The 19,604-nt window shown below is 37.7% G+C and overlaps 1 protein-coding gene and 1 long non-coding RNA gene across 3 annotated transcripts in view; one reads left to right on the top strand and one right to left on the bottom strand.

The window, feature by feature from the left end:
- The first annotated feature begins 3,457 nt into the window (after positions 1–3,457).
- The window catches only part of LOC105488112 (paternally expressed 3), a 48,149-nt gene continuing 32,002 nt past the window's right edge, over positions 3,458–19,604 (top strand). For both annotated transcript variants that reach the window (XM_071088075.1, XM_071088077.1), the window contains exon 1: positions 3,458–3,572. The gene's annotated coding sequence lies outside the window, so the exon portion shown is untranslated. The remainder of the gene's footprint in view (positions 3,573–19,604) is intronic.
- Positions 12,147–19,524, bottom strand: LOC105488113 (uncharacterized). The gene is made up of 2 exons (XR_011617986.1): positions 18,820–19,524; positions 12,147–12,746 (listed from the first exon to the last, which is right to left on the bottom strand). It is a non-coding gene; the product is annotated as an uncharacterized lncRNA (long non-coding RNA).

Here is a 19,604-nt window from a genome sequence, read left to right as displayed (position 1 = left end):
TTTTTGATTCAACCGAATTTTTGTGTGTAGGCTGTGTGAACTGTATAAAAATACAGCAGACTGGACTTGGCCTGCTTGCTGTAGTTTGCTGACCCCTACCATAGTATTTCATGACATAGTGACTAGTGGTGTGATGTAGAGTCAGAAAGACATGGGTTTAATACAATTTTGGGTCTGATATGTGTTAATTGGGTGTATTTGGGCAAATTAGCACATCACTCAGCCTCATGGTCTTCATCTTACAATAGGCAGTAAACTTACCTACCTTTTTGGTTGTCAGTTGGAATAATACATATGAAGGGAGTCAGTGTGATAATCCACAGTGCTAGGAGTCCAGTGACTCATATATTAGCTATAGCATATTCTTTTTTGAGAGTTGGTTGTGTAGATTTAAGTGCTGGAGAGTAGAGCTAGATGACTTGGTTTTTAATCCTGGCCACTTTCTAGCCATGTGACTTTGTGCCAGTCATCTACCCTCTCTGTGCCTCCCCTTCCTCATCTGTAAAATAGGGATTATTAATAGTACCTACCTTAGATAGTTGTCATGAAGATTTAAGAAGCTAACAATTACAAAGTGCTCAGACACATTCCTGGTACATACACATTCTTATGTCAAAATAAGGTACATTTGGGGTTGAAAATCCGTGTGCTTTCTTCAAATGAAACACTTTTGTCTCTTTTTGCGGAAATTACACAATTTATAAAGCATAACAATTATTTGTTCTTTGGAAATGTGAAGAAAGTTGCCTATAAATGGCAAAGGCTTGGAGAACTTTTTGAGGAAAGTACTCCCCTGACATTTGCCAAGTTTTTATTATCTCCCTTCCTTTCAAGAATGATCCATTTCATTATGGCTTTCAAATGTAATAGCCTAGAAATGTACCTAGTGGTGGTTGAGGGCCGAGGCTCAGGAATCTAACAGATTTGGGCTTGATTTCTAGCTCTGCCACCCTTTAGCTTGTAACCTGGGAAAAGATACCTCTTAAGGCTTGCCTCTCATCTGTAAAACCTGGATGATAATAGCATCTACCTTATTAAGTTGTTATGATAATTAAACATAATAATTCACATAAAGTGCTTGGTGCCAGGCCTTACCCACTGTAAAAGTTTAATAAATTATAGCTATTATTTTTATTATTCTCCGGGGCACTCTTGAATTCAGATGCACTTGGAAGCCATCTGCTAGCTTCTTAAATGGACAGCTTCCCTCTTACTTTAGGTTTGAAATGCTTAATAGCATTATAGGTTGAGTATTCCTTATCTGAAATGCTTGACACCAGAAATGTTTGGGATTTCTGATTTTTTTGGATTTAGGATTTTCAACTATATATGAATTATTTGTTCTTAGGAGGCTGCCTTCATGAACCTGTTAGTCATAAGTTTGTTTTCTAAGAAAAAAGGGGGCCATTTATTGAAGATTTTCAGTGTATTTGCATAGGATTGTGTTGGGAGATAGTAAGCAATATAGACAGAAAAACTCATATTTGAATTCTGGCTTTCTCAACTACTTAGATTATGACCGTGAGTAGATAGCATCCTCTCTGAGCTGCAGATTTCTCATCTACAAAATAAGTATATTAGTTTCAGTTTCATTAAGGTTGTTGGGACAATACACCTAGATACATATTTTTAATAACAGCCTTATCAAGATATAATTCATCTGCCTTACAATTCACCTGTTTACAGTGTATACAGTTCAGTGGTATTTAGTATATTCAGAGCTGTATGGCCATCACTGCCATCAATCTGAGAACATTTTCATTACCCTAAAAAAAAACCTTCACTCCTCATTCCCTTCTTCCTCCAACCGTAGGGAACCATTCACCTATTTTCTGTCTATAGATTTGCCTGTTCTGGACATTTCATATAAATGGAATCATACAAGATGTGAGCTTTTGTGACTGACTTTTTTTACTTAGCATACTGTTTTCAAAGTTCATCTATGCTGTAGCATGTATTAGAACGTTGTTCTTTTCTATTGCCAAATAATATTCTGTTGTTTGGATATACATAATTTATCCATTCAGCTAATGACCGTTTGGGTTTTTTCCCCTTTTTGACTATATTATGAATAATGGTGTTAAGAACATTGATGTGCAAGGTTTTGTGTGAACATGTGCAAGTTTTCTACCTACTAGTAGAATTACTGGGTCATGTGGTAACTCTAACATTTTGAAGAACTGCCAGATTGTTTTCTAAGTGGCACCCAGATCTTTTATAAAGCACTTACTCCAGTGCCTGGCACAGGGTGAGTGTCCCATACAAGATAGCTATTCTTGTAACACATTTTCATTGTAAGAAATATGTTCTTGAAAGCCACTCTTCTAATTTAGTTCAATGAATTGGCAAGCACTTGTCTTTTTCTTCTTAATGTCCTGGGAACTATCTGTGCAGACTAAGAATAATTTGTTCCTTAGGCATTGGAAGAACACTGCCGGTCAAATAGATTTCAAGTAATTTCTGTTTCCCTAGAAAATGATGCATTTCTTTAAAGTTTTCCAGCTTATTAATACAGAATTAATGTAGGATAGTGGTTGCAGAGTCTGACTTCTGGAGTTACTTACTGGGTATGCTTCAGTTTCCTTATATGTAAAATAGAGGTGATGAGGTCACCTATCTCAGGAATTGTGAGGATGAGCTGCAAATACATGTAATGCTTGATGCAGTATATAGCACATAGGAAATATTCAATAAATATTAGTTTTATCTCATGGAGCCTGTAGGGGCTAGATTATTAAAATGTACTAGAAAGTTTTAACATACAGGATTCTTTGTAAGAAGGCTTTTCTTACCTTTTTTCCCCCCCATTCCTTTGGCAGTCAGTTTGCTAATTTTTATTTTCCTTGAAAATGTTCCTTTTCATTAAAATTTTCATAAGTACTCATCTAAAATCATACTGAATATTAACTTTTTAAAACTTTTAATAGGTAATATATTTGTGTGGTTTGAAATTCAAAAAGGAGAAAATTCCTGCTCCCCACATCCCATCTTCTAGCCATCAGTTTCCCTCTCTGTACATAACCAGTGTCTCAGATGTGTTTGAGTCAGAAAAAGAAAAAAAAAAAAGATAACCAACGTCAATAGTTTTGTGAATATCTTTCCAGTGTTATTCCATGCATATAGAAGCAAATATGTATACAGTGTGTTTCTCTTTTTATTTAATAAATGAAGTATACTGTGTTTACTGTTTAACACCTTGGCTTTTCATTTAACAGTGTATCTTGGCGGTTGTTCCATAAGATTTTTTGCTTGCTTTTTTATCATTGTAGATTTTTCTGTTAAATGTATGTGCCATAATTTATTCATCCAGTCTCCTCTTTGTGAACATTTTACTTATTGTTAGACTGTTAAATCTGTATCTCTTACCTCCAGCTGTTTTTCTGCTTTCTGATTCATGTTTTACGTTTATATCAATTATTGCCTTTTTCTCCATTCTTCTTAGGTTTATCTCATGATGGGCCTTAAAAACCAACCAGATAAAAATGCATTTTCTCTATCTGCACGATGATCTGCATTGTGGAAGCCAGAGTAGCTCTCCTTATCATTCTGGTCATGTTCTCAGGCATTGACATGTGAGTATGTGTGGAAATCATGCTGTTTTTCAGGGGACGTGGTTGAGATGTGAGTGCCGATCTCACCTGGGAGAAATTCTTGTAGTGTGCTACAGTTGTGGGTTGTCTGGGATCTCCAGTCATTAAATGGCCTACAGGGTCTTACAAGGTCTGACTCTTCTCTGCTTCTGTAGCCTTTATCTTATGCCATTCTGTATTCTAGCTACACAGGTTTCTGTATTCCTGCAGCCTCATAACCCTTGTGCACACTGTTAATTAGGCATAGAATGTCTTTCCTTACTACCTAGACTGGGTCAGGCTCTCTGATATATGTGTTATAGTACAATGTTTGTTTCATCACATTTATTGCTTGTTACTTATGTTATTTATATACTTATTTGATTGTTTGGCTTCATCAGTGAGCTATAAGCCCCATGACGGCAGAAGACTATGTCTCCATTGTTTATCACTGTGTCTCTAGTGTCTGAATGTAGTTGATACTCATTACCTGTTTATTAGGTGGTCGGATAAATGAACGTCTACCATTTTGCCAGTTCAGGGTTAGAGCTTTCTGGCTGGTAAACCAACTTGAGCAAAAAGCGGATGAGTAACCCTGCGTTTTCTACGTGTACTACTTTGGTTACCATGTTATAGCTTGATTTCTGAATGTTTTAGCTTCTTATGAGAAATGGTGCCCAGTGCCCTTTTGGACAGGGACATATAAGCTGAACTTTAGTTCTGAACCTTAATGCTGTCTGCCAGACTTGACATATTTTCCCTTTATCATATCTGATTCATGATGGGAGTGGGCTTTTGCCTGTCTCAAATCCTGTATGTAATTCATTGCTTTTAGGAGCTGTTCTTTTAATATTTGAACTTAGTAGTACTTTCTGTGAAAGGGTTGGTTACTTTAATATGAATGTTTGGCTTTATATTGTCCTGAAACTCCTACTTGAGAGAGTTAAAAAAATAAAAGTTTTCCTTAAGGAAAATTTGTTAGATTTGCATTACTGAGGAACGGTGTACAAATTTGAATATGAAGATATTTATCCAGCAGCACTGAATATATACACACGAGTTCTAAATACTGAAGAACTGGTTTCTTTATCTTGTAAAGTAGTGTTTATTTTAATCTGACTATTCATGTAACAAATCAGCTATGTGTGGAGGACTTTAGAGCTCTAGCAGAGACCTCTCCAGAATCCCTGCTCAGTGTCTCTACTTGCTTTAGTGTAAGCATTTTAAATATTACATGTCCCACATAGCTCTTGATATTGTGCTCTTCCCCTGAAACCTGTGTCTCAGATACTCACCAAATAACACTTCTGTGCACCCAGTTGTCCAAACCAGAAATGTGGAACTCATTCCTGATTCTTTTTTCTTTGCCACACATACACAGATCATCAGCAAGATCTGTCTCTATTGTTTCCAAAGTATATCTTGTATTTGTTCACTTCTCCCTGTCTCTACTGCCACCATACTAGTTCAGAGCCCTGCCATCCTTTGCTACCCCTTAACTGGTCTTCTTGCCTCCTCTGTTAAGTATCTCCAGTCCCCTAGTTTTCCACAGAGCAACATGAATCATCTTAAAATGCACGGTGTCAGGTCTTATTTAAAAATCTTTAATGGCCGCCATTACATTTAGGATTAAGTTCAAGCTCTTCCTCTTAATCTACAGTTCCTAAAGAGCTGGCTTTTGAATACCTGTACAACCTCATTTTACACCCCTCATTATCCTCTAGCCACTCTGATGTCTTTTCTGTTTTTTTCCTTTATTGTCTTTGTATATTGCTGTTTTTTTCTTTTTTTTTCTTTTCTTTTTTTTTTTTTGAGATGGAGTCTCTCTCTGTTGCCCAGGCTGGAGTTCAGTGGCACGATCTTGGCTCACTGCAACTTCCACCTCCTGGGTTCAAGCGATTCTCCTACCTCAGCTTCCTGAGTAGTAGCTGGGATTACAGGTATGCACTACCATGCCTGGCTAATTTATGTGTTTTTGGTAGAGATGGGGTTTCACCATGTTGGCCAGGCTGGTCTCAAGCTCCTGACCTCGGATGATCTTCCACCTCAGCCTCCCAAAGTGCTGGGATTACAGGTGTGAGTCACCACGCCCTGCCTGTTTTGTCTTTTTGAAATGTTCTTCCCTTCCTCTTCCCCAGGCTGGCTTTTTCAAAATTTAGTCTTAGTTTCTCTTCCTCAGAGATCCCTGACCATTCTGTATCTACCATACAAACACAACCATCCTCATCTCGGCATCCTGGTTTTTGTTTGTTTGTTTGTTTAAATCATTTACCATAATCTTCAAAGGTTTGTTGAATGTCTCCTCCCAGCTGGACTGAAACTCCAAAGACATATTAAATAAATAAGTTATGGCAGGGGCCATTTCAGATTGATTTACAATGAACCATGAACTTGACCTAGCATTGGGTCTTATATTAAAAGTAATTGCAAAAACCACTATTACTTTTGCACCAACCTAATAAGATAGTAGGCACTCAAATATTTGCTGAAACAATAGCTGAATAAGCACTTATCGAGAGACTTCTGTGTACTAAGCTTTGTGCTAGGCCTTGAGATCATAGTAGTGAAAAAGACAGATTTCCATCCAATCTGCTCAAATAACCCAGACTATTACAGATTTATTGTAGACCAGAGATTCTCAAGCTTTTTGGTCTCAAAACCTACTTACACTCATGAAAATGAGTACCCTAAAGAACTTTTGCTTACGTAGCTTATACCTATTGATATGCATAGTTTTAGATATTTTAAAAACTAGAAATATGGCCAGGCATGGTGGCTCACACCTGTAATCCCAGCACTTTGGGAGGCCGAGGTGGCAGATCATGAGGTCAGGAGTTCAAGACCAGTCTGGCCAACATGGTAGAACACCATCCCTACTAAAAATACAAAAATTACCTGGGCATGGTGGCACGTGCCTGTAATTCCAGCTACTTGGGAGGCTGAGGCAAGAGAATTGCTTAAACGGGACCTGGGAGGCAGAGGTTGCAGTGAGCTGAGATCACACCACTGCACTCCAGCCTGTGCTACAGAGCGAGACTCTATCTCAAAAAACAAAACAAAACAAAAAATAAAACAAAGCTAGAAGTAAAGTCAGAGGACTTCAGTACTTGCATTAGTCTGATTTCATACTGCTGATAAAGACATACCCAAGACTGGGAAGAAAAAGAGGTTTAATGGACTTACTGTTCCACATGGCTGGGGGGCCTCACAGTCATGGCAGAAGGCAAGGAGGAGCAAGTTAAGTCTTACATGGATGGCGCCAAGCAAAGAGAGAGCTTGTGCAGGGAAACTACCATTTTCAAAGCCATCAGATCTCATAAGACTTGTGCACCATTATGAGAACAGCATGGGAAAGACCCGCCCCCATGATTCAGCTATCTCCCACTGAGTCCCTCCCACAACATGTGGGAATTATGGGATCCACAAGATGAGATTTGGATGGGGACACAGAGCCAAACCACATCATTCCTCCCATGGCCCCTCCCAAATCTCATGTTTTCACATTTCAAAACCAATCATGCCAAAGTCCCCCAAAGTCTTAACTCATATCAGGATTAACTCAGAAGTCCACAGTCCAAAGTCTCATCTGAGACAAGGCAAGTCACTTCTGCCTATGAGCCTGTAAAATCAAAAATAAGTTACTTCCTAGATACAATGGGAGTACAGGTATTGGGTAAATAGAGCTGTTCCAAATGGGAGAAATTGGCTAAAACAAAGGGGCTGCAGGACCCATGCAAGTCCAAAATCCAGCTGGGCAATCAAATCTTAAATCTCCAAAATGGTCTTCTTTGACTCCATGTCTCACATTCAGGTCATGCTGATGTAAGAGGTGGGTTCCCATGGTCTTGGGCAGCTCTGCCCCTGTGGCTTTGCCAGGGTATAGCCTCTTTCCTGGCTGCTTTCATGGGCTGGCATTGAGTGTCTGCAGCTTTTCCAGGTGCACAGTGCAAGCTGTAGGTGGATCTGCCATACCAGGGTCTGCAGGATGGTGGCCCTCTTCTCACAGCTCCACTAGGCAGTGCCCCAGTAGGGACTCTGTATGGGGGCTCCGACCCCACATTTCCCATCTGCACTGCCCTAGCAGAGGTTCTTCATGAGAGCCCCAACCCTGCAGCAAACTTCTGCCTGGACATTCAGGTGTTTCCATACATCCTTTGAAATCTAGGTGGAGGTTCCCAAACCTCAGTTCTTGACTTCTGTGCACCCACAGGCTCAACACTACGTGGAAGCTGCCAAGGCTTGGGACTTGCACCCTCTGAAGCCATGGGCCAAGCTGTACCTTGGCCCCTTTTAGTCATGGCTGGAGCAGCTGGGATGCAGGACACCAAGTCCCTAGGCTGCACATAGCACAGGGACCCTGGGCCCAGCCCACAAAACCATTTTTTCTTCCTACGCTTCCAGGCCTGTGATGGGAGGAGCTGCTGTGATGACCTCTGATATGCCCTGGAGACATTTTCCCCCTTGTCTTGGGGATTAAAATTCGGCTCCTCCTTACTTATGCACATTTCTGCAGCAGGCTTGAATTTCTTCTCAGAAAATGGGATTTTATTTTCTATTGTGTTGTCAGGCTGCAAATTTTTTGAACTTTTATGCTCTGCTTCCCTTATAAAATTGAATGCCTTTAACAGCACCCAAGTCACCTCTTGAATGCTTTGCTGCTTAGAAATTTCTTCCACCAGATACTCTAAATCATCTCTTTCAAGTTCAAAGTTCTACAGATCTCTGGGGCAGGGGAAAAATTCTGCCAGTCTCTTTGCTAAAATGTAAGAAGAGTCACCTTTGCTCCAGTTCCCAACATGTTCCTCATCTCCATCTGAGACCACCTTAGCCTGGACCTTATTGTTCATATCACTTACCAGCATTTCTGTCAAAGCCATTCAACAAGTCTCTAGGAAGTTCCAAACTTGCCCACATTTTCCCGTCTTCTTCTGATCCCTCCAAACAATTCCAACCTCTGCCTGTTAACCCAGTTCCAAAGTTGCTTTCACATCTTTGGGTATCTCTTCAGCAATGCCCCACTCTACTGGTACCAATTTATTGTATTAGTCTGTATTCAAGCTGCTGATAAAGACATACCCAAGACTGGGAAGAAAAAGAGGTTTAATGGACTTACAGTTCCACGTGGCTGGGGAGGCCTCACAATCATGGCAGAAGGCAAGGAGGAACAAGTCAAGTCTTATGTGGATGGCGGCAGGCAAAGAGAACTTGTGCAGGGAAACTACCATTTTCAAAACCATCAAATCTTGTGAGACTTATTTACCATCATGAAAACAGCACAGAAAAGACCTGCTCCCATGATTCAACTATCTCCCTCCCACAACACATGGAAATTGTAGGAGCCACAAGATGAAATTTGGTTGGGGACACAGAGCGAAACCACATCAGTACCTCATTTTTAGTAATGTGTAAATTATCCAAACAGAAAACAATAAGGATAGAGTAGATTTGAACAATACTGTAGGCCAAATGGACCTGACACATATACAGAACATTCCATCTAACTGCAGAAGAATATACATTCTTTTCAAGCACACAAGGAACATTCTCCAGGACAAATCATATATTAGGCCACAAAACAAGCCTTAACAAATTTAAGAAGATTGATATCTATATGAAGTATCTTTTCTGACTATAACAGTATGAAACTAGAAATCAATAATGAAGAATATTGGAAAACAACACATATGTGGAAATTAACACACTCACTCCTGAACAACCAGTAGGTCAAAGAAAAAATCATAAGGGAAATAAAAAATATTTTGAGACAAATGAAAATGGAAACACAACATGCCAGAACTTGGGATGCAGAGAAAGCAATTCTAAAAGGGAAGTTTATAGTGTTAAATACTATATTAAGAAAAACAAAGATCTCAAAGAACCTAACTTTGCACCTCAAGAAACTAGAAAAAGATGAACAAATTAAGACCAAAATCTAGAGAAAGAAGGAAAGATAAAGATCAGAGCAGAAATAAACAAAATAGAGAATAGAAAAACAATAGAAAAGATCAACAAAACTATGATCGTAATAGTGAAATCTGTTTTTTTGAAAAAATAAAATTGACAAACCTTTAGCTAGGCTAAGAAAAAAGGAAGACTCAAAATTATAAATGGAAGAGGAGACATTACAACTGATACCACAGAAATACAAAGGATCATAAGATACTACTATGAACAAGTATGCACCGACAAATTGGATAACCTAGAAGTGAAAAAATTATTAGAAACATGCAACCTACCAAGACTGAATCATGAAGAAATAGAAGTTCTGAGCAGATCAATAAAGAGTAAGGAGATTGAATCTATAATCAAAAACCTCCCAACAAAGAAAAGCCTGATACGTGATTGCTTCACTGGTGAATTCTACCAAATATTTAAGGAAGAATTAACACACAGCCATCTCAAGCTCTTCCAAAAATTAAAGAGGAGGGAAAACTTTTAAACTCATTTTATGAGGTCAGCATTACCCTGATACCACAGCCAGGCAGAGACACTACAAAAATAGAAAATTACAGGCCAATATCTCTGATGAACATACATGCAAAAATCCTTAACAAAATAACTAGCAAACTAAATTTAACAGCTCATTGAAAGGATCATACACTATGGTTAAGTGAGATTAATCACTGGGATATAAGGATGGTTCAATGTACACAAATAAGTAAATGTGATACACCACATTAACAAAATGAACCATAGAAATCGTGATAATTTCAACTGATGCAGAAAAGCATCTGACAAAATTCAACTTCCTTTCATGATAAAAACTCAACAAATTATGTATAGAAGGAACGTACCTCAAAATATTAAAGGTCATATATGACAGGCCCACAGCTAACATCATTATCAGTGGTAGAAGGCAGAGACGTTTTCCTTTAAGATCAGGAGCAAGATAAGGAAAAACAGAAGGCCTACAAATTCGAACAGAAGAAGTGAAATTGTCTTTGCTGATGATGTGGTCTTATATATAAAAGACCCTAAAGATGCCGCCAAAAACTTGTTAAACTAATAAATTCAGTAAAGTTGCAGTTAAAACCAATATTGTTTCCAGGTACTACTACCAATAAACTATCCAAAAAAGTAATCAAGGAAACAATTCCATTCACAATACCATCAAATTATTTAGGAATAAATTTAACCAGAAAGATGAAGGACCTGTTCACTGAAAACTATAAGACTTCGATGAAAGAAGTTGAAGACACAAAAAGGAAAATATCTGGTGTTCATGGATTGGAAAATATTGTTAAAATCTCCATACTACCAAAAGTGATGTGTAGATTCAGTGCAATTTCCTTTAAAAATTCCAATGTGATTTTTCACAGAAATAGAAAAATACTCCTAAAACTCATATGAAACCATAGAATACCCCAAATAACCAAGGAAACTTTCAACAAAAAGAACAAAACTGGAGAGGCATCACACTACCTGATTTCAAAATTGAGTATAAAGCTACAGTAATAAAAACAGCATGATACTGGCATAAAACCAGACATAGAGACCAGTAGAACAAAATAGCCAGAAATATATCCGTAATTTATAGTCAGTCAATCTTTGACAAAAGTGTCAAAAACACACAACAGGGAAAGGACTTTTTTTTTTTTTTTTTTTTTTTTAAATAAGTGAGTGGGGAAAACTAGATATCCATATATAAAGGAATGAAATTAGACACCCCATATTACAAACTCAACTCAAAATGGATTAAAGACTTAAGACCTGAAACTGTAAAACTACTGGGAGAAAGCATAACGGAAGAAACTTCTTGTCATTGGTCTGACCAATGATTTTTGGATAAGACTTTAAAAGCACAGGCAGAAAAAGCAAAAAATAGAAGGGATTGAATCAAAACTAAAAAGCTTCAAGTGTTGGCAAAGATATGGAGAAAAGGAACCTGTGTACATTGTTGGTGGAAACATTAATTAATATTGCCATTATGGAAAACAGTATGGAAATTCATTTAAAAAATTAAAACTACTGTATGACCCAGCAATCTCACTTCTGGTTATATATCTAAAGAAAATCAGTATATATTTCCATGTTCATTGCAGCATTATTCACATTAGCCAAGATGTGGAATCAACCTAACTGTCCATGGATTGATGAATGGATAAATAAAATGTATCTATGTATAATGGCATACTTTTTCAGCCTTTAAAAAGGAAATGCTGTCACTTATGACAACATGGGTAAACCTGGAGGACATAATGGTAAGACAAACACTGCATGATCTCATTTATATGTGGAATCTAAAAAAGTTGAACTCATACAAGTAGAGAGTAGAGTGGTGGTTGTCAGGGGCCAGAGAAGATGAGCTGATGTTGGCCAAAGGATGCAAAGTTTCGGTTAGATGGGATTAAAAAGTCCTGGTGATCTGTTGTACAGTATAGTGACTATAGTTAATATATACTTGAAAATTGCTAACAGGGTAGATCTTAAGTGTTCTTCACACACAAAAGTAATATGTGAGGTGATATGTTAATTAGCTTGATATCCTTTTTCAATGTATATGTATATTGAAACACCATGTTGTACACTATAAATATATACAATTTTTATCAATTATATCTTAAGAAAAAATTAAATATTTAAAATGTGTATTTTATTTAAAATAACAGTAGTAAACTTACAGGTTAATGGAAGCAACATTTTTAATGAAAAATAACAATTTTCAAAACCAAAGGTTACTGAGAAGAAGGGCATTGTTTCAGATCTTTGTAAATCTCCTTAGCATCTGACTTAATACAAAACAGCTGGATTCTCATCTGCTTCGGCCTTCAATTTGTCATGATATCACAGGTCATACAGCCTCAGGCAAACTCCACTCCACACTTGGGAAACAAGTGAAAACTGTTGTAGTTCATAGAAGATAATACTTTTGATTGAGATGGTACTATGATGCTATGAGTTTGTGAGTTCACAATTTACCCTCCTTTTAATATAAACTTGCAATAATAGGAATATTTAAGATATCCATATGGGTCAAAACTTGAACAGCAAAATGCAAGGATATGTGGAATTGAAAACATAAACCTTCTGAACTAATGATCTTGAAAAAGGCAGAGGAAATTAGGAATCTGACTGCTCTTGGGTAATGAAGTCCAGAAGCACCCCATGCATATTGAGGTCCCAGGCTCATTGTGGCAAACAGGCACCAGATTGGGACTCTCCTGACATAAAAGGAACCTGGAAAAACAACAACAACAAAAATCAGTGATGGTTACCCAGGTTTTTTACTTACGAGTGGTGGCAGGGGCGTGAAAAAACAGAGCCATGCAGAGAGGATCCAGCCTAAGCTTTAATCTTGCTCAGTGACTAATACGCCCCTTTTTTCACATGGCACAAAATCCCCAGTTGACAATACATGATTGTCTCTGGACTATGCTTCTCATGGGTGAGGTAGAGACAGTCAAAAAGACGTGGAGGGAAGAAAAGTTCAGAGAGGAGGGGAAAGGATAACCCATAGGAAAAACACTTAGAAACTAAACTTGCAAAGCACTGGGTTAAAGTTAGGAAATCTTAAAATGAACAAGACAGCAAAACCAGCAATCGAGACATGAATTCAGTCCTTTCAAAATGCAATTCAAAATAGTGTTAGTGTGACTTTACGATTTTTGAAGCAATAAAGAATAGTGTCCATGAAATGTTCATCCATTTGAGAAAGGTAGATATTAAAAAAAGGTACCAATTAGAAATTATAGAACAGAAAATGTAGTTATTGTATTTAAAACATCTGGGGAAATGCTATTACCAGATGCCGTTAAAAAGAGGAGTTACTCAGCACAGAAAACAATGTGAAAAATAGAAAGATTGAGACAAATGGAGGATGGATTAAGATGGGTCATTATACTTTATAGGTTGAAAAGAGTAGAAATGGAATGGCAGAAAAGTTATATTTAAAGACACACTAGCCCAAGAATTCTCCAGAGTGGAAGAAAGACCTTCGTTTTCACATAAATCCTGAGCAGGATAAACAAAAATCTATACATAACATCTATTCTGAAAGCTACCGGGGCGAAAACTAGGTGTTATTATAAAGGAACGTTATGTTGATGCAGACCTCCTCATCAGGTTTGTTAGAAGAGAATGGAATAATATCTTAGGAGAGAAGATAAAGGTTACCTAAGAATTCCATACCTGGCTAAAATGTCATTCAAAAATGTCTTATAAAGACATTTTTAGAAATACAAATAGACTACCTTATACACTTCCTGAAAGATACATTTAAGGATTTATTGCAATGAGAAAAAGTAAACCTAGAGGAACGAGAACTGAGATTCAAGAAACAAGAATGAGTGAATCAATTCTTGAACTAAGCCAGTAAATATAATTAATCATTAACTGTAAAAATGGTTTTCCTTTGTTTATAAAAAAGGTATAATTAAAATTCTAGACAATATTAATGAAGGTGGGAATGGGAAATCCAGTGAATTGCTGACATGTGCCAGCATGTTTGCTTTAGTACTTTATAGTCTGTTAAAATATATATGCTTGTGTAGAAATTAGGAACTTAAAGATAGACAGTGAAGTAATAAATATAATTGAAACCTCCCAAATAAGCAGAAGGAAAACAAAACTTGATCAATTCCGTAGAATGCAGGAAAGGAGAAAATAAGTGACAAAAAGCATATTAAACAAATACATCAATAATTAAAAATGTAAACAGATTAACTTTCCTGTGTTTCTCAACAGAGTCATGGCCTTGTTTGCACCTAAAAACATAGCCTTGAAATATATATAAAGCAAAAACTATTAATTATAACGAGTGGTGGATAAAAACCATAGGAATATTGGGAGATTTTATTATATCTAGAACAGATAGATCAGGCAGACAAAAAATTACCAAGAATACTAAAAATCTGAACACAGTTAACAAGTTGATCCTATGAACATAAATAGAAATTGATACCTAACAATTAGAGAATACTCATTCTTTTCTAATATATTGAACAATTAAAATTTACCATATCTTAAGGTCACCAAGGATGCTTTGACAAATGTGAAATAGTAGCATATGGGCCATACTATATGAGTATAATGCAGTTAATTTGGAAATCTGTATTCAAAAGATAGTTTTTTTCCCCCAAGATCTTTGACCCCTAAACACATTTCTTCATGTCGCAAAGAGGAAATCTAATGGAAACGGAAACAGTGAAATACAGAACTGAACAAGAAAGAACTAGAAAAAGAACGGAAATTAATTACATGGAAAAGAAGGAAGAACATAGTCAACAAAATCAAGTCATTTTCAAAAGACAGAACTGGCAAATCTTTAGCAAAACTGATGGAGAAACCATGGATAGATTAATAATATTAGTAATAGAAAAAGGGGCATAATTCTCAATGGAGAGGAGATTATAAACTATGGTAGAGAATATAAGAAGTAGGATAACAATCCAAATCATTCTATAAGGCTGTTATAACCTTGGTAGCAAAACCAGACAAGGATAGTGTAATGGAAAAGTATAACTCAGTAGTACCCAGCTGCATGTGTATATTAATCAGATCCTCATAATCAAGATCAAGCAGGGTTTAGGAATACAGTTTTCAACATAAAACCTGCTTTATTCACCATATCATCAGATGATGTTAAATAATATAATCTTCCCAGTGGATGCAGAGAAGTCATTATATAAAATTAAACTTATGATAAAAATTTTAAAACCTAGAACTTAAGGGAATTTCCTTAACCCCCAATAAAGAGACTGTACAAAACAAGTTTGCAATGAACGTTTTTACTTCTTAGTAAAGATGAGTATCCCCTTTCAAATATAGGACAAAACTTGTTCAATATCACCCCAGAAGTCCTAGCCAATGCATTATGTTAATGAAGTGAGATACGATTGTCAATGAAAGTAAAAATGAAGTCATTAATTAGCATGTTAATATTTTAAAGATATAGGAACATTTTTTTCTGTAGAAAAAAAAAAATCAACAAGTTCACTGGATCCAAAGTCAGCATATAAAAAGCAATAGCAGGCCAGGTGCAGTGGCTTATGCATGTAATCCCAGCACTTTGGGAGGGCAGGGTAGGCTGATCACAAGGTCAGGAGTTCGAGACCAGCCTGGCCAACATAGTGAAACTCTGTCTCTACTAAAAATACAAAAATTAGCCGAGCATGATGGCACATGCCTGTAATCCCAGTTACTCAGGAGGCTGAGGCAGGAGAATTGTTTGAACCCGGGAGGTGGAAGTTGCAGTGAGCTGAGATTGAGCCATTGCATTGCTAGCTTGGGTGACAGAGCCGGACTATGTCTCAAAAAAAAAAAAAAAAAAAAAAAAAGGCAATAGCAGATACTCTTCTTAAAAATTCATAACCCAAATCAAGTTGTGAGAAAATATCAAACAAACTGAGTATTCTACAAAATACTGAGAAGCTGTCACAGCCTTGGGGAGCCTAAGGAGATTTAATCACTAAGTGTAATGCTGTGTCCAGACTGAGATCCTGGAACAGAAGGAAGATAGTAATGGAAAAATGGGTGAAATCAAAATAAAGTCTGTAGTTTGTTTTCTGCTAATTATCTCTTCTTTTTGACAAAGTAGCAAGGTTACGGAAGGTATTAACATCAGGGAAAATGGGGTGGGGAAGTTTTGTACTATCTTTGCAACTTTTTTGTAATTCTGAAACTATTAAATAACCAATTATACAATTAATGGGGGGAAAAAAGGACCTCCTAAAGTCAAATAAGGCCTTTATAGGAAAAAAAAATTACAGTGTATCGTTGATGGCCATAAGAGATACGAGTAAATACTGATATAGAGGATGGTCAAAGATGAGAGATCTTGATATAACGTTTTCAGTTTCTCTAAATTGCTGTGTGGATTTAATAAAATGTCAGAATCTCAATAGGATAGATCATCAGACTTTAAAAGCTGCTTCTAAAAATCATTTGAAAGATGGTGGGCTAAGAGTCAGATAATTTTGAAAGACAAGGTAGGGCCAGACACTTTGAAAAACAAGGCAGGGCAGTCACCCTTTCAGATACCGAGATACTGTAAAGCTGTAATAATATGGTGCCTTAATGCACAGAGATAGAGAGTTCAAGCACAGACCTGCTCATATACAGAAATATGATACAAAGTCAGGGGAAAATTAGATCCCTAACACAGAACATAGGCAAAAATAACCATAAAGAAAACTAAAATGCACAGCTATTTGAGTATCTTTATGACATCAGTGTGGGGAAGAATTTCTTAAATTAGGCATTGAAGGAAAAGATTGTGAAATTTTACAGCACCTATTTAATTGTCCTCTAAGACAAAAGATAATGTTGGCTCTTCTAATTTTGGGCTTTTGGACTTTAAATGCAGTTGGGATGGGGGGCAGGAGGTCATTCAAGCTGAAACATGACATCTTTTTTGCTTTGCAAGATCACCCTTAATACTGGAGGAAGGGTTTGGAATGGAAGAAGGGTTTTTGTAGGAAGATAATGTTCCTTAGGACTACCATGGAAAGGGAAATCATGGGACAAATTTGGGATTTGCCTTAGATAGGGTCAGCAAGACTTGCTGATAAATTGGATGCTGGTGGTAAGGAAAAAAGGAACGAGAACAATCGTGAGGCTTTTTTGTTTGTTTGTTTTTATTTTTGTTGGTTTTTGTTTTTGGCTTCAGCAACTGGTACTGTTTATAGAAATGGGGAAAGGGGAAATTAATATTTGTTTGAAATGCTTTGAGTTACCTGATAGACATCTAAGGGGATCAGTCAGTTTCCAAGCAAAAGACTGCACTTTTGTGGACCGTCCTGTGACAGAGGATTGGAATTTGGAAACCATTGGTATGCAGGTGGCATTTAAATTATGTGACTAGGTGAGGAGGGAAGGGTTGTTACCTAGGGAGTGGACATTGATGGAGAAGACTAGTGACTAAGTTCTGAGGCAAGACCCTCCAGTGTATAGATGGTGAGCAGAGCAGAAGCCATTTATGACTGAGAAGAGACCACTGATAGGGGGGCGGAAACCAGGACCATGTAATTGTCACCAAAAATAAGATAGCGTGCGATTTTGTTTTTGTTTGCTTGTTTTAATGAGGATGTTGAGTATTACTGAGAGATAAAGTGAGATTAAGAGCAAGTTTCTTGGTCACATAAGGAATTGCTGAAATTTGTCAAGCAATTTCAGTGGGTTTGGAAGGGATGGAAGCCTTTGGGGCATATATGTTAGCAGGAGAGAATGTATGGTAAGACCATTGAGTCAGCGACAGTAGACTGCTCTATCAGGAGGCATTTTCAGGGCCAAGAGGTGCTGAGCAAAGGAGTGGTAACTGCAGGAGCTCTGAGAGCATGTGGTGTCTGGTGGAAATTAACGATTCAGGATCCAGAGAGAAACTGGTATTGCAGATAGAGGCCTTTGAGGAGAGAGGGGGATGACGGAATCCTTAAAATATGTTAAAATCACCTACAAAACCTAAACCAGACATTAGGATCCCTTGGGAACCTGAAAAACAAAGATCTCTGTGGGACACTGGGAACCCGCATTGTTTAACGGCTCTCCAGGTGAGCCAGATTTGAAAATCTCTAACCTAAGTCAGGGTACTGCCACAGTCACCTTCAGTCTTCCTGCTGGGAACTTGTTTTGAATGTGTATTTTCATAAACACAGTGTTTTCATTCGTATATTATGTTTATGTTGCACTGCCGGGCGAAAAGAGACTGTTGATGGTCTAGGGAATCTAAAACACGTAAAGCAGCTTCTCAGTGTAGCAAGCAATCACTGATAACTCCTTGAGTATAATCAAAGTTTAATTTGGGGTATTAAAGTCTGTGTGCTCCTTAGGTAAACACCTTTTGGTAATTAACCACATCTTGCAGATTTTTTCCTTTAAAGTTAAAATCATACAGCATTTTTATTAGCCACTTAAAATCGCTGTGTGTAAATTTACCAGAATACAGTTTAATTCTTTTCTATGGAGCACAGTTTTGGTGATAAAAATGATGCTCCGTGAATATCTCTGTATAGAATCTTCTGTATATCTCTGTATTTCCTTTGCTTTTTTAGTTCCTTGAAAGTGGAATAGTTGGACCAAAGAGTATATTAGTGAACTTTTAGTAATTCATTGATTTTACTGCCAGAGAAGAGATAAGTATTTCTGCCAAGGAAATTCACAGTATGGATGGCAGAAGGGAAGAATCCCTCTTCCACCCCACATTCCTTGTCCCTAGAAGTAACCCATTAACAATTTCTTGCCTACCCTTCCAGCAGTTTTACCTGTAGTTGGGTTTATCCTTAAAAAACAAATATATGAGAAAACACTTACTTACCAGTTCGTTTCTACAAACTTCAGTAACTTGTATATTTCACTAAATCTATTGAGAATTCGGTCCTTAATAATCCCATCCAACTCTACCTCATTATTTTTATCTCTCATTTTCTCGCTGTTTTACTAAATGGCAATGTAGTGGGCTCACGCAGTGGAAGGTCTGTATTGACGGCTGGTGGGAAACAAGTCAGTAGTGTGTGAGACTGCCCGCTCCCATAAACCGCACGTGCCCGGTGTTTCAGGTTTGCATTTCTTTATGCAAATAGGTCGTGATGTTTCCTTCGCAGGTCGGCCAGCCGTTTGGATTTTCTTGAGAATTGCCAGTTTTGTCCCCTTTGCCCATTTTTTCTGGCTTGGTTTAGTCTTTATCTCGTTGGTTTCCAAGAGCTCTTCATTTATTAAGGAAATTAGCTCGCTGTCTTTCATGTGTCCCAGGCGGAGAAGTCTTGTCTTCCCTGTTGGTCTTTAGACGTTAATGTATATGTTTTTGCGGCCAGGATTTTCATTTTTTTCATTTAGACAGTTGTGTACATTTGTCCCTTTATTCTCCGGCGGTTTTACATTTGAGCATCTCAGTAGGGTTTCCTCCATTTCGACCCCCATTTCTTTGTTTGGGGGCTGCACCCCCACCACCCAACCCACCCCCCTTTTCCAGACCCGGCTTTGGGGTCCCTCACGGCCACTCCCTGACGTCAGCCCCCAGCCTTCGCGCCAAGCCGTTGCTGTGGCAACCGCAGCCTGATTGGCACACCACAGGGCCGTGGTGAGGGGGCCCGGAGAGGGCGG

The sequence above is a fragment of the Macaca nemestrina genome, chromosome 20 (genome assembly GCF_043159975.1).
Source record: "Macaca nemestrina isolate mMacNem1 chromosome 20, mMacNem.hap1, whole genome shotgun sequence".
Lineage (NCBI taxonomy): Eukaryota > Metazoa > Chordata > Mammalia > Primates > Cercopithecidae > Macaca > Macaca nemestrina.
The sequence above is the reverse complement of the archived record's forward strand: the minus strand, read 5'-3'. Positions and strand labels throughout refer to the sequence as shown.